At 43.7% G+C, this 12,499-nt stretch overlaps 1 protein-coding gene across 6 annotated transcripts in view; it reads left to right on the forward strand.

The window, feature by feature from the left end:
• LOC132380994 (plasma membrane calcium-transporting ATPase 1-like) overlaps nucleotides 1-12,499 on the forward strand; it is a 344,539-nt gene that overhangs the window by 106,488 nt on the left and 225,552 nt on the right. The window contains exon 1 of one of the 6 annotated variants that reach the window (XM_059950043.1): nucleotides 4,909-5,031. The exons of the other annotated variants lie outside the window; for them this stretch is intronic. The gene's annotated coding sequence lies outside the window, so the exon portion shown is untranslated. Of the gene's footprint in view, nucleotides 1-4,908; nucleotides 5,032-12,499 lie in introns of those variants that run through there. 6 annotated transcript variants of the gene reach the window in all.

Genomic DNA, 12,499 nt, shown 5'->3' on the forward strand with positions numbered 1-12,499 from the left:
GAGGGTGGCACCACTCAGTGACTGAGTTCTTCCTGTTGTCTGGGTGTGTGCTTCTCAACATTTCCAGCATGTGCTGAATCTCTTGTTTTGAAGTGAGGAATTTTTGCATGGAGCCAGAGGAGGTCGGGAAAGTCCTAAATGAAGACTAAGCCTTGGTTTTCACCATGGAGATGGTGTCAACATGGGCAATAATGATAACACTGAGGGGTATGTTGAAATTAGAGGGTGTGTGGATATCGAGGAGGAGAAGGTGGTATTGGATCTTCAGAAAAACATCAAAATTAATAGCCTGTAGCTCTCTGAAAGTGGCTGCCCATGTTGATAGGGCGGTAAAGGGGGCATATGGCACCCTTGCCCTTATTATTTGAGCCACTGAGCACTGGAGGTTGAGGGGAGTATATAAAATTGAAACTTCTTTGGGGGGATGTAAATGCAAGCTACCTGGGGCATATTTCAGGTGAGAGATGGAAAGGTTAAAGAGGATGAGAGGTGAATCTTTTTTTTAAGAGTGATAGTTATCCAGAATGCACTGCCAAAGCAGGTGGTTGAAACAAAATTTCAAAGTAAATTTTATTACCAAAGAGCATGCATGTCACCATATACAGCCCTGAGATTCATTTTCTTGTGGGCATACTCAATAAATCTATGGAATAATAACTAACAGAATCAATGAAAGACTCTCCAACTAGGTGTTCAACCAGAGTGGAGAAGATGACAAACTGCGCAAATCCAAATATAAATAAATAGCAACAAATGTCGAGAACATGATATTGAAAGTGAGTCCGTACGCTCTGGGAACAGTGATGGGGCAAGTGAAATTGAGTGAAGTTATCCCTCTGGTTCAAGAGCCTGATGAGGGGTAATAACTGTTCCTGAACCTGGTGATGTGAGTCCTGAGGCTCCTGTATCATCTTCCTGATGGCAACAGCAGGAAGAGAGTATGTCCTGGGTGGTGGGGATCACCGAAGATGGATGCTGCTTTGCCACAACAGCATTTCACGTAGATGTGCTCAGTGGTGGGGAAGAATTTACTGGTGAAGGACTGGGCCAAATCTGCTACTTTTTGCAGGATTTCTGTTCCAGGGCGTTGATGATATGATAGCGGCAAATGAGGCATTTAGATACATGACCTGACAGGGAATAGACTGAGGGATATGGATCATTTACAGGCAGGTGGGGTTGGTTTAATTTAGCATCATGATCCATGCAAACACTGTGGGCCAAATAACCTGTTCCTATGCTGAGTAATTTAGGATTATTATAGTGTTCTTTGAAAGTTATACCAAAGTTTTCTTTTAGAAATTACATCTTTTGGCCAAAAGGGTTCTAATTTTAAAATGGAGTGCTGCTTTAGGTTGAGGTGACATTTTAAGAATAATCTTGAGTTCTGGACACGTCCAAGAGTGATTGTTTTTAAGAATTATTTATTTTCTCGAGAATGTGTCATCGTGTTTAATGCCAACAAGAAGTACACTGCTGGAAGAACCTAGTGGCTCAGTGTTTCGGGATCGGACCCTGCAACCTGCTCGTTCCAAGATGAAGTTTATCTTTGTTTGAGGAGTGTACGCTGAAACATGCGGTGAAATGAATTGTTTGCGCCAGTGACCAATGCAGTCCAGGGTTGTGCTGGGGGGGGCGGGGGCAGCCTGCAAGTGTCACTGTGTGTCCAGCACCAATGTAGCACGTCCACAACTTACTAAACCCTAACCCAGGCGTCTTTGGAATGCGGGAGGAATCCAGAGCTTCCAGAGAAAACCCATTTGGTCATGAGGAGAGAACATGCAGGCATGAGTGGGAATCGAACCTGGGCCACTAGCACTGTAAAAGTGTTATGCTAACTGCTGCTCTACCATGCTGCCCTAAAAAGCCTACAGCGCCCAGTATTCCTGGGTGGTCTCCAATCCAAGTAATAACCGGATTGGAACCTGCTTGGGTACAAAGATCAGATGGGATTAGGTATTTACAGGCTAGTATGGTAACACCAATGATGCCATAGGAGTTCTAAAACGGGTTCTCAACCTGGGATCCATGCATCTCTCGGTTAATAACAGGGATCCTTGGCATAAAAAAGGTTGGGAACCCCTGTTCTAGAAGGATCTTTTTCCTCTACAGTTCATCATCTGCAGGCTCTTGTGTTGCCATTTGTTACCTATCCACCACAGACTTTCAGGAGGTTGAAGGTGAAATACCTATGGGTTAGCATAACTGCCTTGAAACACTGCAGTCCTTTTGGCAAAGATGGTCCCACAGAGAGAGGTGTTTCATGAATTGGACCTATGAAGACAAGGGAATGGTGGTACATCTCCAAGATCTTCATCTCAAGTTCTTGATATTTATTGCTTGCTTGCTTATTTATTTATTTATCATTGTTATTTTTCTCCCCATTTGTGTTTGCACAGTTTGTTGACATTCAGACTGGTTGTTTGTCCGCCCTGTTGGGTGCCGTTTTTCATTGACTCTATTCTGTTACTTTGTGTATGCCTGCAATAAAATGGATCTCAGGGTTGTATATGGTGATAATAAATTTACAATTAAATTTGCAGCAGAGGAGGTTCAGCGAAATCTTGGAAGCTTGGGCAGTGAGTTAGGTTTAGAAATGCAATGATCTGGTATTAGTGGATGAGGCTGATTGGAGTTCTTCACCGCAGTGTTGTTCTGCAGCTTTAGGAAGGCTTTAGTGATCTTGAAAAGTTGAGTTTGCATTTACAGGATCTGTGCCAGCGGTATTATATTAATTTTTGTTCAATGGTTAACACTTCAGTTTAGTTTATATCAGTCTTAATCTGCTTCTCAGTGATTTTTCCCAACACTCTGCTGTCACTATTCCACCCAATATGGTTTTGGTCACCCTGTGTAAACGTATGCAAAATTATTTTCCATGGATATCTGACAAGATAAACCAGTGGGGGTAGAGGGTGGGGAGCAATTATACGAAAATAAGATTTTTTTTTCCATTCTGTGTGCATGACTATTTCTGCAACAACTATTTTAAGCCCTTAAAACCATAAGACTTGGGAGTAGAATTATGCCACTCAGCCCATCAAAACAGGGAATATCCAAACTCTCGTGTACCAGCACGATTTTATTTCTAGGGTGTGGATGTCGTGAACATATTGAATTGCTGTGATTTTCATGCCTATTATTTTCTTCAGTGTCGAATGGTAAGGTAAATGGGGACTATATGGTGGAGTGCGAACATTTTTATTTAACCCCAAACTGCACTGCATGGAAATTGCTTAATTTCTCCTGGAATCCCACAGCACAGAATCAGGCCCTTTGGCCCATCTAGTCCATGCCTACAGCAGTCCATTTGCCCACCGCGAACGCGTTTCTGTGTCAGACAGAATTGATCCTGAGGAAAATTGGGTTTTGTTACAGTCGCAGTCAATTCAGTAATGCGCTCTCAGTTGCAACCTACAATGGCTCTTCCAAATTATGACTGTTCAACACACAAGGGAAATGTATGTACTTTGTTAATAAATTTACTTTGAACCCATGTTGGTCTGATGTTAAAGTAAGGGAACACCTGATAGGATGACTAGCCAGGACACCTCTTGATAATGTGATGAACTTTATATAAGCAAACTGCCTGCAGGTTTTAAAGGGTAAAGGTTAGTCTTACTTGTCACATGTACATTGAAATGTGTTTTTGGTAGCAATGACCAGTGCAGTCCAAGGATGTCCTGGGGCAGCCTGCAGGTGCTGCCATGTTTCCGACACCACACTAGCATAACCCTAATGCGTACACCTTTAGAATGTGGGAGGGAAACCGGAGCACCCAGAGGGAATGCAGGTGGTCACGGGGAGAGCATACAGACTCCTCATAGACAGTGGTGGGAATCGAACCCCGATCCCTGGTGCCGTAAGGCGATTGTGCTCACTGCTGCGGTACTGTACTACAATTTCAGAGATTGTAACTTCTAGAATTCCGTCTGCTCTCCTTTCTGTTTTGCCTGCTCTGCAGGGGGCGTACGCGCCATCTCGCTGCAGCAGGAGGCGATATCTGTCAAGTGCTCTCTTGCTGAGGCTGGTAGAGTCTGTCTCTCTCAGCTCCAGGTTCAACCCTGACCTCTGGTGCTCACTGTGTGGAGTTTGCTTGCTCTCCCTGTGACTGTGTGTGTTTTCCCAGGAGCTGGGAGTTTTCTCCCACCTCCCCAAGACTGTGCTGGGTGGTGGTGTAGTGGCATCTGCACCGGACTTCGAAGTGAATGGTCCCAGGTTCAAATCCAGCCAACTCCTTGCACGCTTCCTGACCATGCTGGGTTGAGCATCAAGCTAGCAACTTGGCCTCGAAAAAGAAACGAAATGCTAACAGAAACATCAAGGTTGCCGCTCGATGCTCGAATACAGAAAGGACCAAAGCACACCAAGGTTGAGAGTGATTTGGTTAATTCAAGTCATAGAGTCATACAGCAAGAAATTGGCCCTGTGGTCTAACTGTTTATTTATTAATAACTATTTTCTATTTTTAATTTATAATAATTTGTATGTATTGTAAGAGATAAGAAATAGGAGCAGGTGTAGGCCAACTGGCCCATCAAGCCTGCTCTGCCATTCGATAAGATCATGGCTGATCTGGTCATGGACTCATCTTCACCTACCTTTCTTTTCTCCATAATCTTTAATTCCTGTATGATGCAAAAATCTGTCCAAGCTTGTCTTAAATATATTTACAGAGGTAGCCTCCACTGCTTTATTGGGCAGAGAATTCCACAAATTCACCACTCCCTGGGAAAAGCAGTTCCTCCTCATCTCCACCCTAAATCTACTCCCCTGAATCTTGAGGCTATGTCCCCGAGTTCTAGTCTCATCTACCAGTGGAAACAACTTTGCTGCCTTTATTGTATCTATCCGTTTCATACTTTTATATGTTTCTATAAGATGATCTCTCATTCTTCTGAATTCCAGCAAGTACAGTCCCAGGTGACTCAATCTCTCCTCATTGTCTCATCTCTGGAATCAACCTTGTGAACCTCCTCTGCATCGCTTCCAAAGCCAGGAAGGAGACCAGAACTGCATGCAGTATTCCAGGTGCGGCTATACCAGTACCCTATACAGTGGCAGCGTAACCTCCCTGGTCTTATATTCAATCCCTCCAGGACTATTAGTCCTAGTCGAACAGTCCTGGTCTTGATGCTCCTAGACCTCCTTCCTGATGGCAGTGGGTTGCGGAATGAGTGGTTGGGATGCTCAGCAATTCTTTGGGCTTTTCACGTACAATGTTCCCAGTAAACCAGTAAATGTCGCAAATGGGGGTGGGATGGGGAGGAAGACCCCCTCCCCCATGATCCTCTCATCGGTTCTTACTATCCTCTGTAGTCCTGCAGTCCCATGCCTTGCAGTTTCTGTACCACACAATATGCAGCCAGACAGTGCACATCCAACGGTGCTGCTGTGTGAAGAGGTGATTGAAATAAAGTGAGAATAAAAATGGGATTGTGTGAGATGGTTACTTGATTGTTGGCAGAGACTGTGGGGGGGGGGAAGGAATAAAGATGTGGACTATTTTCTAAACGGGGAGTAAATTCAGAAATCAGAGGTGCAAAAGGACAGGATTCCCTAAACATTAATTTGCAAGTTGAGTCAGTAGTAGGGAAGGAAAATGCAATGTTAGTACTCATTCCGAGAGGATTCAAATATAAAAACCAAGATGTAATGGTAAGGCTTTATAAGGTATCGGTCAGAGTGCATTTAAAGTATTGCGAGCAGTTTTGGGCTCCTTATCTAAGAAAGGATTTGCTGGCATTGGAGAGAGTCCAGAGGAGGTTTATGAGAATGGTCCCAGGAATGACAGGGTTAACATATCAGGAGCGTTTGATGGTTCTGGCCTGTATTTGTTGGAGTTTAAAAGGATAAGGGGAGAGAATCTCATTGAAACCTATCGATTGTTGAATGGCCTCGATGGAGTGGATATGGAGAGGATGTTTCCTACAGTGGGAGAGTCCAGGACCAGAGGGCACAACCTGAGAAAAGAGTCATCCATTTAGAACAGAGATGAGGAAAAGATTCTTCAGCCAAAGGGTGGTAAATCTGTGGAATTCATTGCCACAGATGGCTGTGGAGGCTAAGTAATTGGGTGTATTTAAAGCAGTAGTTGATAACTTCTTGATTCTTCATGACATCAAAGGTTACAGACAGAAGCAAGTGGATGAGGTTGAGAGGGATAATAAATCAGCCAGAACAGACCTGATGGGCTGAATGGCCTGTTTCTGTGCTGTATGACTCTGACTCTACACCGTACTCCATGGTAGAAATATACTCAGTGTGATCTTGGTGATGAGCCTATCCAATATTCAAAACTTCCCTTGTCCAGAGTTGTATTAATTCCCACACAGGGTGGACGTCACTGGTGTAATGGATTGTGGTGACTCACTACTCTGGTGAAGTGACTCCCACTGTACGATTGAGGAAGGAATTCCTGGGGTTAGACCCAGGTCAGGACAGCTGAAGCCAGAGGCATGTTGCACAAAATGCTGGAGAAACTGAGGCAGCATTCGTGGAGGGGAATAAGTAGCTGATGTTGCAGGCCAAGGCCTTTCCTTCATCAGGGTTAGAGGAAGAATCCAGTACAAGGTGGGCAGAGGGGGGAGGAGTACAAACTGGAAGGTGATGGGTGAGACCAGATGAGGGGGAAGTGGGTAGATGGAAGGGGAGAAAAGTAAACTGGGAGGTGATAGGTGGAAGAGGGAAAGGGCTGAAGAAAGAGGAATCTAATTGGAGAAGAGAGTGGATCACGGGAGAACGGGAAGGAGGAGGGGGATCCCAGAGGGAGGTGAGGGGTGGGGAGGGGAAGAGAAGGGGTGAAAGGGGAGCCAGAATGAAGAAAGGAAATGGAAAGGGGGAAGAGGTGAATTACCGGAAGTTAGAAAATTAAAGTTTATGCCATCAGGTTGGAGGCTACCCAGATGGAATGTGAGATGTTGCTCTTCCAACCTGAGAGTGACCTCATCATGGCAAGTAAGGAGGCCGTGGACCAACATGTCAGAATAGGAAGTTGGACTGAATACTGGGAGTTCCTGCCTTTTGTGTTCATGAGTGGTCCTCAGCCAGCAGCTGATTGTTCTGTGCGTTCTGGGCCCCAGGTTTTAATAAACATAAACTGTTCCCACTAAAGCCAAACTGCACAGGGTGGGAAACACACACGTTCTGGAGCAATCTCGGTGGGTCAGTCAGCATCTACGGGGGGGTCTCGACCCGAAGGATCAACTGTCCATTTCCCTCCCCAGATGCTGCCTGATCTACTGAGTTCCTTCAGCATGCTGCCTGTTCAAAATTTCCAGCATCTGCAGTCTCTTCATGTTCGCATTGAGTGAAGCACTTAATTATAATCTGAAGTTGCAAACACTTGGTTCCACTGGTCGGCGAGCTTTAACATAATTAGTGTCTGGAAAATAAAAAAATTCCCAGCAGAGGAGTTAGAAATTGTTATTTTCTGCAACAAAACATCATTGCATCGAGGCCTTTAGGCACTCTGAACACGAGATTCTGCAGATAGTAGAAATCCAGAGTGACACACACACACAGTGCTGGAGGAACTCAACAGGTCAGGCATACATTGTCAACATTATATGTTGAGACCTTCCGTCAGGACTCCACAGATGAACGGTTCTGACGGAAGGACCTGACCCAAAATGTCGTCCGTTTATTCCTCTCCTTTGATGCTGCCTGACCAGAGTTCCTCCTGCATTTTGAATGTGTAACTTTAGACGCCATAGTTGCTTTGAAGACAAAATTAGTCTTGGATGTTTAAAGCAGAGTGGAGGTAATTGGGGTGGTCATGGGGCATTGGAGGTTGGAAGCTCAGGGATATATTTGGAACAATGACACGATTCTGAACCTTTTGTTATCGATTTTATCTGTCGTTAACATGATGAGAATACATTTTGTTAAGCACAAACAAGACAGAATCTGCACAAATAAAACAAGCAACACACACAAAATGTTGGAGGAACTCAGCAGGCTAGGCAGCATCAACTTACAATTGACCGTTCAGGCCGAGACTCTTCAGCAGATGAGGCACATCTGTGGAGGGAAATGGACAATCAGCGTTTCTGTTTGAGACCCTTCGTTTCTTAACACGCTTTTGTTAAGCATGCCAGTTTATTTTTGCAAACCGCTACTTTATATTCAACGTTTCATCTTTTTTTTAATAGCTGCGCGGACCAAACGTTACCTTGCGCAGGAAATTTTTACGTGGCCTGAAACTTGTGTGGCACTTTAAATAAAATATTATATAGAAGAAAATTCCATGGCAACAAAGGCTATGGATGCGGGGGCATTTCGGCGACTGTGTGGCAGCGCACCCGAGCAGCTTAGAGGGAGCAGTGTTAAAAACGAAGCTAAATCTTTAGTAGAATATGGATTTTTAAATGTGGAAAGCGTGTGTTATTTCTGGGCCTTTTGATGGAATTTGAGCTCTGTTGGGGGTTAATATCAGATGCTTTGTTTGGATCGCGGAGCTTTGCAATCACATTGATTTGGGAGGCAGTTTGTGGAGAGACTCCCATTGCTTCTTGCAATCTGTGTACTGTGATGTGTCAATTTTAATTACAGTGTGTTCCATCTCAGTGCATACAGACATATGCAAATACTAATCTTCAATATAATCAAACTAATTTTTCAGCATCTGGTAAGGGATGCTGACCTTGTCTGCTTTGTGTTAATTTTCCCCTCCCACTGTGACCTCAGTGGCAGTAAATGAGGAGCCCTGTACAGTCTTCAAATAGGCATAAGGTGAAGGAATGCAGACTGCAGTAATCACTTTAAAAAAAAATCTCCATTTGATTTAAAGCTTGCATCATTAACCAGTGTAAATGCAATTTGCATAAAATGTTGAAAGTGTTGCTGTTGGCATTAAAGTGAAATTTGCCAACTCTGTAGTAAGTGTTAAAATGCCACAAGTATTCTTCAGTTCTAAGTAACTTGTTTAGCGTTTAGAGTATTTGTCAAAAAGGGGTTTTTAAAAATTTAATCATTAAACATTGCCAGCAGTTTTTCTTTGTATCCTTGCCCTCCATTGTCATCCAGAAATCAGCATCTGGTTTGGATGAAGGGTCTCCAAAAATGATGTCAACTGTCCGTTTCCCTCCACATGTAAGCCTGATCTGCTGAGCTCTTCCAGTCTGCGTATCCTTGCTCCAGATTCCAACATCTGTGGTCTGTTCTGTCTCCATCTGGTTCAGATGGCAGCTGGTCATACTCAGTCATAAGGCCATAATAAGTGCAGAGAATATAGATACAGAATTAGGCCGTTTGGCCCTCCGAGTCTGCTTCGCCATTTCGTCAGGGCTGCTCCATTATCCCTCTCAGCCCCAGTCTCCTGCCTTCTCCCCATATCCCTTCATGCCCTGACCAATCAAGAATCTATCAATTTCTGCCTTAGATAATACCTGAAGGCTTGGCCTCCATAGCTGCCTGTGGCAACGAATTCCACAGATTCACCACCCTCTGGCGAAAGAAATTCCTCCTCGTCTCCATTCTAAAAGGACACCCCTCTATTCTGAGGTGATGTTCTCTGGTCCTAGATTCTCCCACCTTGGGAAACATCCTCTCCACATCCACTCTATCAAGGCCTTTCAACATTTGATAGGTTTCAATGAGATCACCCCTCATTCTTCTGAATTACAGTGAGAAGAGGCCCAGAGCCATCAAACACTTTTCATTTGACAAGCCTTTCAATCCTGGAATCATTTTCGTGAACCTCCTTTGAACCCTCTCCAGTGTCAATACACCCTTTCTAAGATAAGGAGCCCAAAACTGCTCACAATACTGCAAGTGAGGCCTCAACCGATGCTCTGTAAAGCCCCGACATTATATCCTTGTTTGTATATCATAGAGCACTACAGCACAGAACCAAGCCCTTCCTTCCAACTTTTTAACGCTGACCTGATCTTCTGCCTATTCCCATCGATATGTACCTGGACCACAGCCCTCCATACCCCACCCACAATATACACATTCAAACTCATCTTAGACGTTGCCATTGATCTCACATCCACTGACAGCTCATCCCGTACTCCGTCTGAAAGAAACAGTCCCCTTCAGGTTCCTCTTAGATATTTCACCTTTCACCCCTTAACCCATGACCTCTCATTTTAGTCCTACCCAACCTCAGTGGAAGAACCTGCTTGCACTTGCCATGTCTATACCCCTCATAATGTTGTATACCTCCAACAGATCTCACCTCATTCTCCTGCACTCCGAATAAAGCCCTAATCTATCGAACCTTTCCCTGTAGCTCAGGTCCCTGAGTCCCAGCAAAATCCTTGTAAATTTTCTCTGCATTCTTTCAAGCCTATTGATGATTTTCCTGCAGGTAGGTGAGCGGAACTGCAGACAGTACTCTAGACGCAGCTTCACCAATGCCTTGTACAACTTCAACAAAACATCCCAAGTCCTGTACTCAATACTCTGCTTTATGAAAGTGCTCTTTCATTGATTCCATTATGGGTCTGTTGAATATGCCTGCAAGAAAATGAATCTCAGGGCTGTATATATATGTACTTTGCTAATAAATTTACTTTGAACTGAATGTAAGGCTGACACGTGAGGCAGAGAGGAATGGAGAGATATGGACCATGTGCAGCAGATGTACAGTTAAAATTGGCTTCATGATCATCATGGTCATGTGACCATGATCCACATGGTCATATGACCATGTGGCAACTGGGGCTTCAATATGACCTAAAAGCGTTTGCAGAATACTAGAGTGTTAAAGACAGACTGTGCCACATACATACGGCCACTGATCGAGAACAGAGGATGTATGCACTCAAGCAACACACACAAGATGCTGGAGGAACCCAGCAGGTCTGGCAGCAACAGTGGAAATGAATAAGCAGTCATCCTTTTGGACTGTGAACTCTTATTCAGGGAAGGGAAGGTGGGGGAAGATGCCAGAATAAAAAAAAGGTGGAGAGAGGTGAAGGAGGACCAGTTAGAAGGTGTTAAGTGAAGGCAGGTGAATGGGGAAGGTCAAGGGCTGGAGAGGGAGGAATCTGGCATTAATACTAGGTTAATTGCCTCAACCTAGTATGAATATTTTGGCAGATAATGTAGTCCAGCTGGCCCAGCCCATCCCATTGGTCTTCAGTCAGGTTCTTAACATGAATTTCCATGTGAAAAAGTCTCTCATGAGATTAGTGAGAATTGAAATGGCCTGAAAACCCTCCTATGACGTTTAAAGACTAACAACCCCATTAGGACGGTCATTGCCACAGATGGCTGTGGAGGCCAAGTCACTGGATATATTTAAAGCCGAAGTTGATAGGTTCTTGATTAGTAAGGGCTTCAAAGATTGCTTGGAGAAGTCGAGGGAAGTGGGGTTGAAAGGGATAATCACCCTTGGTCAGAACTGCATAAGCTTGAAAACAATGGTAGTTTTCAACAGGGGAGAAGATAGGGGTGTGGGAGGGGTAGAATAAAGGAAATGTCTCTGTTAGGGTGAGACTGAATGGGTTAAAAGAGCAGTTCGAAGCACACTGATTTTTTTTATTGATTAGATTAACTTGTTTGTCACATTTACATTGAAACATCAAAACATAGTCTTTTGCATCAGCAATTAATACAGCCCATGGATTATACTGGTGGCAGCCCAACAGGTGTCACTTTTTTGTGTAACATGTTGCAAGATAGAACAGCCTCCTTAATATGCAAGATACCTTCAAGGAGCAGTATCTCAGAAAGGCGGCATCCATTATTGAGTACCCCCATCACCCAGGACATGCCCTCTTCTCATTGTTACCATCAGGAAGGGGGCACGCACTCAGTGATTCAGGAGCAGATTCTTCCTCTCTGCCATCATATTTCCGAGTGGACATTGACCCACGAGCACTATCTTTTAAAAAAAATTATTTCTGATGTTTGCATGACTTATTTTAACTTACCTATTTAATGTACATTTGCAATTACTGTAATTCAATTTTTATCTGTATTTATCATGTATTTTACTGCTGCCGCAAAGTTAACAAATTGCACGAAATATGCCAGTGATATGATATTAAATCTGATTCTGATCCCATAGCTTTGCTATTGATCCAAGTTGAGTTTATTGTCATATGTATAAGGCACGGTAAGATATCTGTAGCATCAGAGAGACGCAAATCCACACAACATGTGGAATGTGAACTGTGCACAAGACTATGAAGAAAAACAAGACCTTGGTGCAAAGGAACACAAGTAGGAACAAGACCATGGTACACTTACAGAAACACTACATAAATCTATTTAACCTCCCTCCTTGTTCTACACATCTATGCTACTGAAAAAATCTCAACTTTCCCAGAACCGATGAAGGGCCTTGGATGTGAATCATTAAGAGAAAGAGAAACAATGTCTTGATTTGGAGCACTTCATCAGAATAAGTGCTGATAAAGGATCCCAGACCTGAATCTTATCTGTTTCTGTCTCCACAGATGCTGCCTGATATACTGACTGTTTATAGCATTTTTTGTTTTTGTGTTAAATCTTTTTTGTTATAGTTCCTGCTTGCCCCCTCTGC

The sequence above is a fragment of the Hypanus sabinus genome, chromosome 25, assembly GCF_030144855.1.
Source record: "Hypanus sabinus isolate sHypSab1 chromosome 25, sHypSab1.hap1, whole genome shotgun sequence".
Classification (NCBI taxonomy): domain Eukaryota; kingdom Metazoa; phylum Chordata; class Chondrichthyes; order Myliobatiformes; family Dasyatidae; genus Hypanus; species Hypanus sabinus.